This window comes from Cupressus sempervirens, chromosome 5, assembly GCF_028749045.1.
Source record: "Cupressus sempervirens isolate cs-2001-9-10 chromosome 5, ASM2874904v1, whole genome shotgun sequence".
In the NCBI taxonomy this organism is placed as follows: domain Eukaryota; kingdom Viridiplantae; phylum Streptophyta; class Pinopsida; order Cupressales; family Cupressaceae; genus Cupressus; species Cupressus sempervirens.
Genome location: NC_143122.1, coordinates 1019551818 through 1019570195, shown reverse-complemented (window position 1 = coordinate 1019570195; position 18378 = coordinate 1019551818).

Here is an 18378-nt window from a genome sequence, read left to right as displayed (position 1 = left end):
GCAGAACAAACCTCTGAAATTGTAAAACTAATAGAATCTATACCTGATTTATGAACCTTTCCAAGTCAACCAGTCTGTATTTTGAAACATGAATCTAAACTTTGCTTCAGCATTTCCATCCATGAACTCTTTTTTAACTAAGCCTTTGGATTTATGAATTGACAAACAACATCTCTGAACTAGGGATGAATCACAAAACCTAGGTCACTAAATTGCATATGTGACCCTCTCAGAATAAACCATGAACCTACAAGATAATCTACTTCAAACCATTTCTATTGAACTATTGAATTGATTTGAACTATCTTGAACCTGTCACACCACATGAACTTTTTTGAACATAGAATGAGCCACATTGAACCAACAAGCATGTAGGATCATTTGAACCTATTCCAGCAAACTGAACCAATTCGAACCACTTTGAACCAAGTTCAAAGTAAGATCAAAGTACTTTAGAGGATTTCAAAACCTAAAACCAAAAGATTTAATATTTGGGTCCATATGTGTACTAATAGGGGCTCTAACTGTGGGACTATTTTTGATGTGAAAATAGAGAACTCCAAAAATCTCTAGCAAATGACGAGTGCCTTAACCATTGGGCAATAGAGTCAACAAGAAAAGAAGACTAGGAGCTGCTTGTAGAGAGGGCAAAGGGGAGCAGGGCAGAGCAAAAAAACAAAAACTCCTAACTACCAGTAAGCACAAAGCTTGCACATTATTCAAACTACCACTACACACAACAAAAACTTATTTACAATATTTATAAAGATAGGAAGAGAACCTACCATGAATCTAGAAGAAAGAAAAAGGATCATGTGAAACCATTTACTGGTTGGGAGAAATAGGAGCCTTTCCAAATCAACAAATCATACCCCAATGGAATAGCTCCAAACCATTGCTTGTTGATGACTCTTTCAATGCCAATCTTCAAATTTAGAGCACACATGCTTATGTTGATCCAAAACTCCTTTCTAAACAACCATAATTCATCATAGCATTCTTCTTCATGTGAGAGCTGATCTTTCACATTCACAGGGTCAGGTTACACTTCAAGCGAAAAGACATAAAATGTAGAAATCTCACCAAGAAATGCTACATAATGCCCCAAAATGCTGTCATGAAGGTTCCATTCCTTCACATGGTCATAGTAAACTTGCAAACATAATGATGCCTCATCCAACATGGGATCAACCCTTGAGTATCTATTTTCAACATCTCTCTCAAGAGCCAAATGGTCATCAAACATGTCACAAATTCCATCCTTTTCTTTTCCCATAATGCTATCACATGTTTCAGCATTTCTCCCACAATCCAAATTAGTAAAACTATGCATAGAGGGATGAAAAAAAAATAATCAATGAATGCTTCATTCTAAACTTGATTTAAACAAATACCTGAAACATCATCAATGAAATGATCTGGCTTGAGTGATGACAAGAATGTGTCTATGATTTCTTCTTCCTCATTAAGAGAAGTGTCTTTCAATATCTTAGCCAAATCACCACTAGCTTGGGAGTCAGTTTCATACCTCCTTTCCTCAAGAAGAAAATTAGCATGAAGATTTTCATTCAAATGCATCTTTACCTTATTGTCACAAAAAATTTCTTCTGGCTGAAGATATAACAATAAATCATCAATGATTTCTTCTCCTTGATCAAGTGATGTCCCTCTCCATGCTTTAGCCAGATAGTTTACAAACTAATTATTAATTTCAGCATCTTTATCAGGAGAAAGAAGCTTTTCTTCATGTACTTTCACCTTGTCATAATTACATATTTCATCATCAAACTGAACAAATCTTTGCATGGGCTAATTACTAGTTTTCAAATATGAGGAATCATTTTCATTTTTTGTGGAAGTGGGAAGTTCATTTTCAAGATGCATGTTATTATGAATCCTTTCATCAAGAAGACTTTTCAAAGAAAGATGATCAACATCAAAGGTGAAAGATTGAAATTTCGGCAAAAAATTGTCCACTTTCTCAACAATAGGAACTTTTGAAATGAGGCAACTATCAATATTCTCAAAACTAAAACTTTCAACATGTGGAGAAAAAGATTTAGATGCACCTCCATCAAAATTTGTGTTAACTATTAGGTCCACTGTTGTAATATCTTTAGAATGAAAAGATTCAAGAATAGGATCTTTTTCAGCATTCACATTCAAAAAGCCAATGCCCTCACAATCTCTCATGGCATTTAAAAATTCATTTTCAAACAAAGCATCACTAGAAAGCATTTCAATAGAATCTTCAAGCAAAATGATCAGCATGATCCTCTATTGTAAAACTTTCTATGTGAGATGAAAAATCTTGAGATAAGATTTCATCATTATTGCTTACCCTTTCTCCATTGTTGGCACATATATTCTCATCTATTGAAACTGGATCAACATGAAGCTAGAGTAACTCTAGTTGTACTTCTTGGTCATTCATGACAAGAAGATTGAGAGACACAGGTGAGACTAAGATAATGGGAGGTTCATCATCATCTACATCCAAATGCTTCTTCAACCGAGCCACTCTCGCTTCAAGTTCTTGTAAGTCCTTTATACTTGTGAAATCTTCCACAGAGGCCTTTCCAAAGTAGCCAAGATCTTGCATCATCTTCAAAGCTCATTTTTTTTGGATACCCTTGGAAATAATTTCTCTAAATCTTTCCACAAAGTCACACAACACTTTATCATCAATTTGAAAAAGTTCTAGGAGAGAAGGGTTTGGTCTTGATCTTCTCATGAATTCCATATCTGGCGTGGTCTTCGTGTAGAGTCCCCAATCTCCTACACATGGAGATAATCATAAAACTAAGGAAGCAACTATTAGGCACCAAATTTTTACTTCAGAATCCCTAGTAGAGTCACCAAAAATCTGTTAGTGAATAGATTGTCCTCCAAGAAAATGCATGCAAATATCACCTTGAATGCCCAAGTGGGAGGATTAATTGGCACCAACAATTGGATAGGTTATCATCGGATTGATAACCTTCCTCTGAATTTTTATCAAAGACAAATCCCCATGCAAAATATACAACAAATTGATTGTGGATGCTTTTAACCAGAAAGCACAAAAAGATTTCAAACATCTACCTGTAAACACAGAGTAGATGCAGAAAAACTAAACAACTACAAGAAAATAAATGGTAAATGACACAAAGTCCATTCACCCTGACATACTACAAAGGATGAAATCAAGAAATATGTTTTCCATCTTCTTAAGAAAGTGCAGAAATAGAGCTATGAAGATGTCTTGCAATCTAAATGTATATAAGAAACAATGATAGTAAAAGCACATTTAGAGAAAACTAAAGTGACACAAAGATCACAATTAGTGGAAAGAGGATTGCTCAAACTCTAAGTTTTAATACACAATCAACTTTCAAGTCTTCCTTCCCTAAAGCATAAAAGATGCAAAGACCTTATTACATATTTGCAATTACAATAACCATTAAAGAAAGCTATAACAAATCAAAATTCTTCTATTGCTAACACACAGTTCAAAACAGGAAAATGAAAACTTGCTCTGCCTCCCACAGCCTCACAAGAAAATGGAATCAAAAATTGGAAAAACCTCTCCTCCCTACTGTAGCACATAGTCTCTAGTATTGGAGAGAAAGATGGAACCCCCTGTATTGTTGTTGCTAGCTTATTTATCTTTTCACTTCCCATGGCTTCTTAGTTTCCCTAACCGATCTTGAATTTTTTTTTATGGATTCCCCCTTTCCTCTTAACATTTTCACTCTTCGATAAACACCATGTTTTCAGGTAACAAGATATCATTCATTTATATCTTTATCTTGATTATCAAATAAGAGTATTTTTTTAAATTTATAACCACTTTCTATATTAGATCCCTTAAAGTCAGCTTTTATTATTTTCCTACATCACACTTTAAACATATATGTTGCATGGAAAATCTGAATTAAAGTTCCATATATATATATATATATATATATATATCTTTGATCTGCATCATTGCATTCTTTAAACTCGATGAAGCTCACACCTTCATTTTCCAACCAATCACCACGTGGCTTCATCTCATACCTATGGGTGTCTTTGGATGTTATAATAAACAATTATTATAGTTCCCTTCAATATCAATGTGCCACGACAGATGGATGCTTTTGCTCTACGGCCTTCATGCATACAACCGCTTTATTGCCTTTGAAATGACCTTCTAATTCATGGGTGTGCAAAATCCACAATCCAATATCACCTTCGCACACAAAATGTGAGAATCCCAAATTGGATTAAAGTCCATAGAATGTTAGCTTAATCCTCTTTGCTATCAATGATTTGCATGTATTTTATGAATCGTTCAATATGTATTTGTTCTTCACTATCGGGTTTTCATGAAGATAACTAAAATCCTTCATCAGTACAAACTTATGCGTTGCCTTCAATATTTGTTATGAAATTCAACTACGAATTTGGCAATATCACCATGACATTCTTATGTATATGCATGAGATTGAGAACTAGAAGGATCAAACATTGAGAAGATGACACAATACCATCCGTGAAATTACCATCTTGACCTACGAGTTCATTCTCATATTCATACCTTTAGCTGCTTCCACAAAAACTGATTGCATTAATAGCAATTTACATTCAAAATATGCTACCGTAGAGTTGAAAGGGAACTTGAGCTTTTTCTCTCCATGCATTTTATGTATCATCCTATTTAACACGACTATGTATGATGAAGACCACGCTCGTTATTTCATTATTGATGCTCATGCCATCACCATAACCAGTTGCAGATATAATGCACAGGCAAATACTAGTGACCCCATCACGCCTTGGATAATAACCTAGCATTATCTTCCACAAGACGATACTACTCTAAGAAAAACTAACCCGAGTACATGTGTCTGAATATAGGCATTTGGTTTGGTTTTTACACCGAATAGGGTTAGAAAAATTGGTGAAAAGCCATCAGTGACGTACACTGAATGTGTCATCCATGCAACTTCAAACCCATTCAGTAATTAGGATCTTCATTTATTCATACAACCTTTCTGGATCATTCCTTAAATTCATGAATCATAATCATTTAACTTTCAAATCTACCTCTTTATCTTTCGAAGGAAATGATAAACTTGGTGATGTAGATCTATGTGTGAACTTGATGCTCAAAGCAATATAATCCCCAATGGAACATTTGAGTTCTCTTTTATCCATAGAGGTTTCATGACAGGATTATAAAATTTCATTCCACTTTAACAATCTTTTAGCTGGGATCAAGAAGTCAGCCCTACTCAGATCTTCTAGATTACTTGTAAAATGGCCAACTCCAAATCTCTTGGATCATCATAATCTGAAACTCTAAATCTACAATCTTCTGAATACACATATATCAAACCACTGATTTTACTTGAGACGTAGAATGAACCTCTAAAATTGTTCAACTAATAGAATCTATACCTAAGTTATGAACCTCTGATTTTACTTGAGACGTAGAATGAACCTCTAAAATTGTTCAACTAATAGAATCTATACCTAAGTTATGAACCTCTCTGAGTCAACCGGTTTGTATTTCGAAGCATGAATCTGAACTTTGCTTCAGCATTTCCATCCATGAACTCTTTTTTAACTAAGCCTTTGGATTTATGAATTGACAAACTGCATCTTTGAACTAGGAATGAATCACCAAACCTAGGTCACTGAATTGCATATGTGACCCTCTGAGAATAAACCATGAAACTGAAAGACAATCTGCTTCGAACCATTTCTATTGAACTATTGAACTGATTTGAACTATCTTGAACCTGTCACACCACATGAAATTTTCTGAACATAGAATGAGCCACATTGAACCAACAAGCCTGTAGGATCATTTGAAACCGTTCCAAAAAATTGAACCAATTCGAACCAATTTGAAGCAAGTTCAAAGTAAGTTCAAAGTACTTTAGAGGAGTTCAAAACTTGAAACCAAAAGTTTTAATATCTGGGTCCATATGTGTACTAACACTCATCATCAACTATTTTACTTGAAATATACTAAAATAGATGCTTACTTGGATCCAATTGATTTTTTACTCAGCTTGCACTAACTTTTCTCGGCACCTACTGTCCATTCAGTCAAGCTTGGTAGAAAAACTTTATTTAACTTCTTCTTTTGAACTTTCTTATTGTAACCAACCTTGGCAACCTTAAGTAGATTATCAATGCACTATGATATCACTGTCTCAGCTGATTCTAGTACTTCTTTTCATATCATAACTCAATCTTTCCTCTAGGTGCTATTATTACATCATTTGATCAAATCCTCTTCATTAATCAAATAAGTGATAGTACTCAAATCATATAAGTAGTTGTCTTACTAGAAAAATATTATGTTTGACATCAGTGACAAAACAATGATTGAAACACATTTATCACATTTGTATCAATTTGTATTCAACAATCTCTCTTAACAATTATATGGACTAGCAAAAAAAAACTACACTTCACAATCTACTACTAAAGCTGAATATGTTGTTGCTACTGTAAATTGTACAAACATTATATGGATCAAATAACTACACAAAGGAATGAAGGAAGAGATCACTGAGCGAGTGACACTTTATTATGATAATACAAGTGCTATAAATATATCAAAGAATCTTGTAATACACACAAAAAAAAAGAACATTGTAATCAAGTATCATTACTTGAGAGAATTAATTCAAGATAAAGAGGTGAAGATGGAATATGTTAACACAAAAGAGCAAATTGTTGATACCTTCAAAAAAGCATTACCTAAGGATGGTCATGAGTATCTAAGAGGAAAATTAGGGGTGATACCCCTATCAAAGGCTATCTAAGAAACAAAAGGAGATCCTTGCATCAAACAAGTTGATTGACATATGTTACGCATTGATATATTGGATCATACTTTAGGGGTTTTCTAAAGTAATCAAAGAACGAAAAATACAAATCAGTCACAAGCAAGGTGACTAAAAGAGAAACTGAAGAAGTTCATATTTGCATATTAAGATCACAAGTATTTGGCATTATTTTCAAAGAGGGATATTGGAATTGATTAGAAGATATATATATATATATATATACAAGATAAAGGAAATTGAAACCAATTAGAGAGATGATGAAGAAAGACACGGTTATCAGCACATAAAGGAACTAAACATAAAGAGGGAGAAATCCTAACACACAGTATGAGGGAGAAATTATGACTGCTGAGAAAAAAGTGTATCTTCTAACTAAATCTACCTAGTAAGAGGAAGATAAGATAGAGGGAGATATAAGAAGTAATTTAGAGGGAGTCATAAGGATGAGTTGATTGTTTGTTGATCAGAATAGAACATTATTTTGTAACCTATTTAGAAGATGAAAGTTGTCGATAGAGGGAGAGATTTTAATATAAGGAATTATTTTCTTTTTGGTATTGTGTTGGTCTTACTATTTTAACTAAGTCAGTTTGGTTTTCCATCAATGCCAAAGAAGGAGATTGTTAAGATGGATATTGTTGAAAATAGATTGATACAAGTATGATAAATGTGTTTTCAATAATTATTTTGTCACTGATGTTTAACCTATTATTTTTCTAGCAAGAAAATTGTTTATATGATTTAAGTACTATCACTTATTTGATTAATGAAGAGGATTTGATCAAATGATGTAACAATAGCACCTAGAGGAAAGGTTGAGTTATGATATGAAAAGAAGTACAAGAATCAGCTAAGATAGTGATATCATAGTGCATTGATAATCTACTTAAGGTTACAAAGGTTGGTTACACTAAGCAATTTCAAAAGAACAAGTTAAACAAAGTTTGTCTACCAAGCTTGACTGAATGGATAGTAGGCATCGAGAAAAGTTAGTGCAAGCCCAAGATAAAATCAATTGGAGTTGAGCAAAAGTCTATTTTAGTGTATGTCGAGTAAAACAGTTGTTATTGAAAAAAGTTTAGTTGATATCGAGCAATAGTAAACTTTAGTTCATGTTGAGTGATTTTTTAGAGGATGCTGAGCAACACAGTTTGTGACAAGCATCAGATGCAAGTTAATGTTAAGTGTTAGCATTATTATAAAGATCATGAATTTGATGGATCTAAGCCAACATGTTTTTTTCTTGGATCATGTAAACTAGGTGGAAGATAAGATTGATGAGATGGTGGCACAAAATTCATGGTAAACCATTTTAAGGAGAATTCAAAGAGGATTGAAGGAGAAGTTTCTTGAAATGAAATAAAATGAGGGGGAGATTCATTGAATCCTACCTAATCTATCCTAACCCTAAATTGTATAATAGATAATGAAAAAATAATAATATTAATTCTCTATTTATGGGGATGGTTGTTCAGAAGCAAAGGTTTTCATGTGCGAGAACCTAATGAAGACAAGAAGTCTAGCATATTTGCTTCATCAAGCAATCTAAGTGAAGAGTTTGCATTGTCAAGTTAAGAAAGAAGGCTTAAGGGTAGGGATTCTTGAAGGGTGAACAAGTTATCAGAGCTGAACTATGTCAAAGCCAAGTAGAATGGAGGACTAAAATGGAGATCTATTTAATCTATAAATGAAGTTGTAAGTTGTTATCAAATCAAGCCTTACTGTCACTCTGTAATAATTGTACCATTCTAGGGTAAATCCTTTGGATTAAGGTTGACCTAACAATCATTTTTAAATCATTTAACCAAGTTACATTCCAAGTGAATGACCTAAATTACTCTAACAAGTTTGACTCCTAAAAAGGTGATTGAAATCCTTTAACATGGTCACATTTAATAGTGTGCATTGTAACTTTTAGCATGGTTGATCTTTCATAGGGCATCACTTCAGAAGAGTGAGAAACAATAGCATATCACTCGTGGTTTTTCCCAAATTGAATTTCCACCTAAATCATTGTGTCAAAATGTGTTGTTGAATTTGTTATATTTCATGTTTATAGTTTTGCAAATTGATTTGACAATAACCTACAAGTTTTAAGTGATTGCATAATGTTATGAATGATGATAAATGTTTTATAAGTTCACTAAGCTATGAAAAGTTTTAGTTATACATCTAGACCTTGGATAACTATTCCTCCCCCTTACCCACCCCCCTTCCCCCTCCAAGTTATTCTAAAGAATTCTAATGTCATGTTCACCTTTTCCATGCCCACTCTCGAAGAAACTCCATGTATTTTATATTCTCATTATGATGATATCTACATAATACATAAAATGGTCTAGATGATTTGAACTGTGTGGCACATCCATTAGACCAAACATAATATTTATCAACAATTATGTCTCTTTCTTTCAAATAAGAAAAAACCATATTGGAGCAATGTTCTAGATAGTGAATGTTGTGTTCTTTATCACCACTTATATAAAAGTGATATTTCCTTTTTATGACTTGTGCTTCAAGTGTACTCTAAACACCATCCAAATCTAACTATCCATATTTATAACAAACATGCACCATAATAGCGAGTTTCTTAGAAAAGAAATAATATGATTGAATTTCTTTATGATGAACGAAGGAATAATTCTCTACAAAATCAATGACTGCTACAATCATTCCAAGTAGGAATTTATCTCTCAAAGTTTGAAACTATTGTGCTTGCCACTTTGCAAAAAATGCTTGATGAATATAAGGTTGAATCAGATTCTTAAATTTATCCATAAATATTACAATGGAGACCTCCTCTTCAACATATTCCAACATTTTTGTCTCTTTCCTCAACTCTATTTCATTCTTCATACTAGTAACTGTTGCAATTCACCTTTTTTGTTACATCAATACTTTTAATTTTCAAAGGAAATATAGCCAATTCACCACATGTTTCTCATATTCCTTTGTTGCAATTTATTTGACCCATTGGATCATATATTTTGTCACATAAAATAGATGATATAAACTCACTTCACCTACTAGGAGGAGCAATGTGAAAACCATATGTTTCTTCTACAAACTTTTAAAATACCTAATAGTGGAGATCAAACTCAATATGATGATGACAACAATATGTTTTAAACACTTTGTTTGACCTCACAAAGTATGGCTTCAATTTTTCAAACAACATTTGCCCAATTTTTACATTAGGATGTTCACTACAAAATGACACATATAACTCATGTTGTGTTGTGTCCAACCAATGTTTTGTATGATGTACATATTGACCAAATTCAATCCTATGCCTGATAAGATCTCTATTGTTTGATGAAGGATGAGTTTTATCAATCCAAAATGATATGACTAAATTTTTGAATCTCTCATCAATCCTATTAGAATGAGGTGCTCTAGACATAATTGTCCAATTGCCTTCTATGGTACTGTCATCCAAAATTAATCTTATCTTAACATATTCTCTCATTATTTTCATACTAAAACCCATTTTAGATGAAATTGAAGATATTTTTCTATTTTGGGTCATATTTTTATTTACAACAAACATTAACACCACTTTTCTTTCCATGGACTTTGGTTTGAGACTCCTTTCCTATGTTTCTCAAACCTTATTTAACATTTTCAATCACATCAGTTTGCATATTAGAAAATATTCTCTTCTTGGATGTTGTGTCTTCACCTAACAATTTCAATGTCTTTTGCAACTTATTTTGTATAAGAAAAAGTAAAAGAAACTGAGCTTGTTTAAGTATTTTAATGTTATTAAATTTAGTCATTATTTCTCTTATCATCTTATTCATTGACCTTTTCTTAGACATAATTAAGGGTTGAACAGTAGATGCAAGTATTCTCAATTTATCTACATCCATTTTAAATAAATGATCTAAATTTTTATTAGAAATTCCATTCTTTACAGATTGAGCAATATTTATTAGTTCATTCATACTAGTTCTTGCACTTGATCCTAACCCTTCTGTGACTTCTGTTACTTGAATTTATATAGGGAGTGATCTTGAGCCTTCCCCAACATTCATTGTTTGAGATTTTATAGGGAAAGACTTTGATCCTTCTCCAAATTCTATTACTTTAACTTCTAAAGAATCTTGAACCTTCTTCAACATTCATGGTTTGAGATTTCGTAGGGAGCAATCTTGACCCTTCTCCCATATGCACTTCTTCTACTTATGTTGAGCCTCCTTCAAAAAAAAATTCACCTTCACCTTGTTGATTGTTTGCAACACGTTTATAAATGTATCAAATTAGATAAAAAATAAGATTGATACATAATTAAATTCAAGACCATGAGAATAAATAAATTTAATATATATACTTAAATACATCGTTTATTTTGATGATAACGTGCCAAATTTTTCTAAAGATTTATTTGTTTTGCTTCATGATATCTCTTCCTTGCATGTTTGTTTTGTCTTCCTTTCTTGTTTCCCATCAAAAAATTAAAAAAATCTAAAATTTGTTTGTTTCCTTTAAAAATTCGCATTTACTTTATAAAATTTGGTTTCTCTTTCAAACATTTGTCCTCGATGCATAGGTGACATCATCACATGCTTCTTTAACATGTTCACTCGAACATAAGCTATTTTCTATGTTTGTGAAAGCACATTAAAACACTTTTCTGACCACCAAATTATTCTCACTTGTGTGTTCAGGTGAACATGTGTTCATACGAATATATTAATCATGTTCACGTGAACACATGATTTTATAATTTTTGGGCTATTTTCTTAGAATTTTTTTTAAAAAATGTTTTGACCCTCAAAATTGAGATTAAATGATCTCCTACTGTAACTCAAAAAAATTCAATTTATGCTACTTGAATTAAGGCTTTAAAATATGAGTTTAACTCTTTATAGGTTGATTAATGATTGAACATCAACTGACTTTGACACTTCAGGAATTTTTTTTAACTAGGTCAAATTTTTTTTGAAAGATACCTCAAAAATGGGTCAATGAGATAGCTATGTATTGAAAAAATAAAATTTGATTTATGATAAATTGAGTTCAAGTTATCCTTCTCAAAATGAACATATGTCTGAATTATGATTAATGTCACTTCAAAACTTCATAAACTCTACAATATTCAACCAAATTGAATCAAACCAAATGTATCCTCTAGATATTGATGTTACAAATCTGACATCGAAAGAATTACCTCATTATCATTTCTAGAAAAAAAATTATGCTTGTTAAAATGACTATCACTCTATCAAAATATTGATTTTTCATATGTACCACTTTTCGAGGAAAAGAAAAATTTGACTTAAATAATTTTTTAAAACAAAAATTAAAAAAAAAAGGTTACAAATTATGAATAGAGTATGAGAAATCATTAGTTTACGTCATATTTAAATTATTCATATTTTTAGAGACATAGTCACCCGAATGTCAGGTTTGTTTCAAAAATATTGATTTTAGTGTCAAAATTGGTCAAAAAGTGACACCCACTATTGTGTGATCACCCCAAGACACTGTACTGAATATGTCCATGACCATGCATCACAAAATAAGAAAAACCTTATCCGTACATCTCTCTCTCTCTCTCTCTCTCTCTCTCTCTCTCTCTCTCTCTCTCTCTCTCTCTCTCTCTCTCTCTGTGCTACTCTACTAGTCTTCACAAACTCACTTCTATATTGACATCAATGACAAATACAGTCATGAATGCACCATGTCAATACTCTCCAATGCTTAGGATACTCCCCCAATGTAGTATCATCAACATTGATGCTAACACCCTCTTCCTTCTCAAACAAGTCTTCTAATCAAACATAAAACTTTATTTTAGATCAGTAGATTTCAACTTTGATAATATCTATAAAGCTCAACTATCCTTCGATTTGATTTGATTGATTAAATCATCTTCCAAATGGTTAAACTTCTTTTTTTTCTTTGTCTCCACTACACCATGGATATTTTCAATTTCCATGGGATCCAATCTTCTAAGAGCAATCTTGCAAGGTCTTCAAAAATCCTTAGCAACAAATCCTACCCAAGCACCTTGTGACAATTCCAAGGTGTTGGCAAGTTAGGTGGCAACCTAGCACGTCACATGAACAAAAGATAATGATTTCAAAAGTCTAGGAACATAGATCTACAATAAGAATTACATAGAATCTATATAACCATGCTCTAACAATAACCAACTAGATCAAAAATTCACTTGCATACCACTTGAAGTAGTACAAGGAAAGTGTACCTTAACCTAGCCCTCAACAAATAACCACACAATGGATATAACAATAACACTTAAATTTAGATCAATTGCAACACTTATTCTCATAATAGAATCATAAGATTTACATCCAAGATGCCCAACTATAAGGCCTTCTAGGTTATTACCATTTAAAATAAGAATACAACTCAATCCTCATATGTGAAGATCCACCTCCTAGCTATCATCCCTCAAGATTCTCCTAGCTAAATCCATGATCTAATGAATCATCCCCACTGATTGAATGACTCTAGACATCATAGGTTTGACTGGTTTTACTCCTTATATCACCAGTTTAGCCATGTTGACCAGTTTGCTAGTTGTGTTCTTCATATTACAAATTTTATTGTGTTTACCAATTTATCAATGAGGATTGCAATGTGAGTTTATATTTGACAAGGTTGATGCCATGGATCTTGAGGTGGACCTATGTGTAGGTAACTTGGTGCTTGGATTTCTCCTAGTTTATTAATTAATTTTTGTAATTATTTGTATTTAGCAAGACTAATCTAATATATTTGTCTTGGGATACATAATATCTTGAGTGCTAACCTACACTAGCTAGCTTATGTGTATAAGTTGAGGGTTTGTGATTGTGAGAGGGGATTGAGGATTTAGGATTAGGAAAGCATCCTTGTAAAGCTGTTAGAGGAGTTAGGGCTTGATAGATCTTGAATTGGATTTGAGTGGGTTTTCTTTGTTTTGGTTGTGCATTACAATCTTACATGTATTGATGGGGTCAAGCCAAATAACAGAATGGACACAATAGGAAAGGGAAAAAATTTATTAACTATGTAAATATGCTAATACATTCAGTACATAGAAAATAGACTTCAAAACATGCCCTAAGGGCTTACAATAGTATAAATATGGAGATAATTTCTTCTCCCAGTACCTTCTCTCAAACTCCACTCCGAACTGCCTTTTACAATGCTAGAAATGTACTTAAAAAGACCTCGAAGGGTTAAGGATTAGGAATACATTCTAGAAAGTGCTAGTTGGCATCCACCAACCAAATAGAAGGCTCCAAAAGTTGCATTAGAAGTTGGCACAAAATTAGAAGAATCTAGAAATGGTAACCGAACTTCTGGGAGGCATAACTTTTGAACTGTAGCTCTGATTGACGAACTGTTTACATTTTTGAAAAGCTCTCGAAGCACTCTATAGCCATATAGATAGCTTCGCTCGTCCCCCATTTTTTGGCCCTATTTGAGGTCATTTAATGCCCCTAACCTGACTTTGAAGTATTCTTAGGAGGTCTCGAGAAATTGAAAAACTGCAATAACTTTCTAACCGCGGGGCCTCTTGACTTGATTCTTTTTTTGGAATGCTCTAAATTATAATTACAATCATCCAACCAATTTAAACCTTCTAGTTCACCAAAATAATAGCTCAATTACATACTCCTATTTTTTTTGGCATTTACATGTATCCCAAGGTGCTCAAATACTCTATCCTAGAACACTGATAGTGGAACTGTGAGAGTTGGAACCTTTATTTGACTCAAATGGGTATCCAGAAATGAAAACACATGAAATAGAAACTAAGTCTAAGTACATTTTTTTGGGTGACATAGGATTGCCCTTATACCTTTGGATGCTCCTACATCATGTATGAAGTTAATTTGAGAAATAAAGTTGTGCTTGGCTTTGTACATTAGTTTTTCTTTCTTTTTTTGTTGTGTCGCCAAGGTTTTTACATCTCCTTCGGGGATTCCCTACCCTTGACTTGCATCATTAGATGACTAAAAATTTCTTTAAATACAAATATATAGATCTTTAGCTATATGTATTATTGTTATCTCTTTAGAAACTTTTGAACAATATATTATACAAGAAAATCATTTTCACATGGAAAATGTTTCAACTTACAGAAGTTGTGTCATCATGAAATAAATGGTGATACAAAAATGAAGAGATGGAAAAATCACTTAGCTAGAAAATTGAATTAATAAACTATTGGGTGCTACAAATGGAAAGTTTGACTTTCTAGAATGATAGTTATTAGTGCTATATGCCTAGAGATGGAAGAGGGTTTTGGGGCTCAATTTCACATGTGTATTTTGTTGCTTTTTCTTGTAGAACATTGTATCTAGAAGGCCTATGTGGTTGTATCATCTTAGTTTTTCCAAATATTGTACAATCAATTTATTGGAGATAATAGAAAATAAATTTTTCTATTCTTAGAATCTCTCTCGCTTCTTGCAACTTTCTATTTATTTTTTCATGTTGTGTGTGTTTGGGGTAGTAAGGAGAGTACATTGATCATTTACATTTGGACATTATCAATTATAATTCACACGTTATTTTCCTTCAAAGAAGAAAAGTCTGCTTGTTTTCTGATATGGGAGAAATAAATGATTATTGGGGACATATGGTGATATAAATTGAATATCATTTTAAAAAACTTTGATAAAAAGATTATATCCATTTCTCATTTAATTTTCCTAAGCGCTTTGATTGAGAAAGAGATTAATACAATTACATATTAAGAGATTATAAATTAGCCTTTTCCTCTTAAACTTGTTTTCTATGTACTTCATCTTATTGTTGTCTTGAGTGTTTAGTTCTTCATCACACCAATTATTGCTTTCATCCTATCTATTATTTTCCCATCTTCATATGAAGATTTTCTTGTCAAAAGCTTACCTCATATATGTGAGATTAAACTCACACCATTCAAATTGATTCTTACAATCGAACATATCCATGTTAATTGAACATTGTAATTAAGACCCATTTCATGTAATATAATTAAGATTAATCTCACACTATTCATATTGATTGTTGAAAATAAAGACTATATATATATATATATAATGGTACTCTCATAAAAACAACCGAACTAAAAGGACTTGTTATAATAGTAAACAGTTATTTGATTCCAGGAGTTCTTTACCACACTTTATTTCGAGTCTAAATTATTCAAGTATCCTACTTCAGACGGTTTTGTCACGGACGTAACATCTTGATAGCATGGTTGAGAAATATGTGAGCAAAAAGACAACGTAGGAGTTGTTCATCTGTTGGACTCTTTGTCAGCTCTGCATAATAATCACTATCTGAGCTGTGACCACAAAGGACGGTACTAAAATGTTAATGGGCGTACCTTGCTGTGTCAACCCCAGCCTTATCGAAAAACAAACACCATGGTTTATGCAAGTTCTCCGCTAACACATTTACTTTTAGATATTAAACCCTAATTTTTATGAAGGCTTAGAAACGAGGAAATTTTATCATTGCAGTGAGAACTTCTATATAAGAAGGGCCTCTAGATAGCATTGCATGAGCACATTTGGGAAGGAAACCCCTCTTTTGGGTCACTTACTTTCTCGAATGGCTACGCTTTAATCTGGTAGATGAAGGCTAGGTGAGATTTCTCTCAACCTGGATCTTAAATTCTTCTCAATTGGATTGAGTAGATAAGTCCCAGGTTGAGAGGAGTCTTCCTTAGCTATGCATCTCAAATAGAACTATCATAACACGCTATAGATCCTCTTTCTTCTTTTTTCTTGTTTGTAAAGATTCTCTTTATAACTAACACCATCCAACGTTTTCTAGTCTTGCAGATTTACTTTGGTGGAAGTTTGGTTTTCCAGTTTTTAGGACACTAATTTAGCGTAGAAATCTTCGCACTCCCAATGAGATAATTCTTTTTGTCTTTGTAATATATCATACTCTCGTGGATGCTCTGGATTCATGCCGCCTTCAGTACTCTAGAAGATGGAGGAGGTAGACATTTATGATCTGTGTGGCGTTTATTCCATTCAAATTCTAAGATCAAGATTGTATATGTGCAATTTTTGTAAAACTGGTCCTAGATTCTAGGATCTAAATTCTAGCAGTAGATTTTTGCAAATGGGGTTGTAAGTAGAGTGGGAGGAAACTTCACTTCGTAGTTAGGGTGACCTGGAAATCCTTGGTTGGCCTCTGTGAGCATCACCTAGATCCAATGAGTGTTAAGTGTTCAATTTATTATCATGAGAGGTGGATTAATGTGAATCATTACTCATGAAACACAAGTCAAAGAGTTTGATTCAAAAACAACACAATTAAATCCTGATAATAATATCACAATTTGACTTGCAGTTGAAGATATTTCCTACTTAACAACTAAATTCTCATTTCTAGAAGAACTATGGAAAATGAAACATACACTAATTCTCAGAAGTAGGACTGTTGCTGAAGAAAAAAAGAGATAGGGGAAATCCACTGGTATTGTTATAGCTAATTTCAGTATTAATAGATCTTAAATGGCATATCATATTTTTATTAGTTTTGTTTCTTTTCAAAATTTTACAAGCTTTTGTGTTTGAATTTAAGGACAACTTTGATACACCTTGTGAAAGGTGGATAGACAAAATAAACTAAAAAGGAAAAATATTTGAAGCATTAATATATTTCATTAACTGTTTTGTCCATATCAATAACATTGCAAGATGCTTTTATTTATCAACAAGAGCTCTTTGGAGCAGGGAAGAGCTCTTTGGAGCTGGAGTCCCTGCCTTTGTGACAAGTGGTGAGGAGGGTTGAAAAGAGAAGAAATTGTTTGCATATTTAGAGTTCATACATTAACCATGATATATATATATATATATATATATATATATATATATATATATATATATATATATATATATATATATATATATATATAAAACATAGATATTTTGATATTATATATATTAGTGTAGATAAATGATCATAAAGTAATATATAAGAATGTTTATAATTTTATTTATATGTACTTTTTAATAGAAATTCAAAGTCATAATTAATATCTTAAAATAAAAATATATGATTCCACATCCAAAAAAAATGATAGACATTAAATATATATTTTAGTCTACATTAAATCAAATTTTTAAAAAACACATTACATTATATATTCTTAATTTTTCTCTAACAAATAGATACATAATCTAATTACTAAAAATAAAAATCATTTAAATTTAATACACCATTGATCCGCATTATAAGAGGAATGAAAAGATCAAATATTAAAAAGATAAAATGAAATCTGTCTGGATGATTTAGACTACATAAATATTCCAGTGTTTTTTTTTTTTGTCAAATTGGTTTTGATTTCTTGACCATGTGATTTGACTACTAATGTATATCTTTTTATTGCCCCACTAAAAGCATTTATTTGTTGTGTACAACTGTCCTCCTTACATTTTTAAACTTTTAATTTCATTTATAAATGACTTTAACTCAGGAAATTTGTCATCATCCAATCAGAAATTTAGAATTTTTACAAAGAAATTAATTTTAAAATAATCTGTCATTAAACTTTAAAGTAGTAGAATTTTTAGACTCC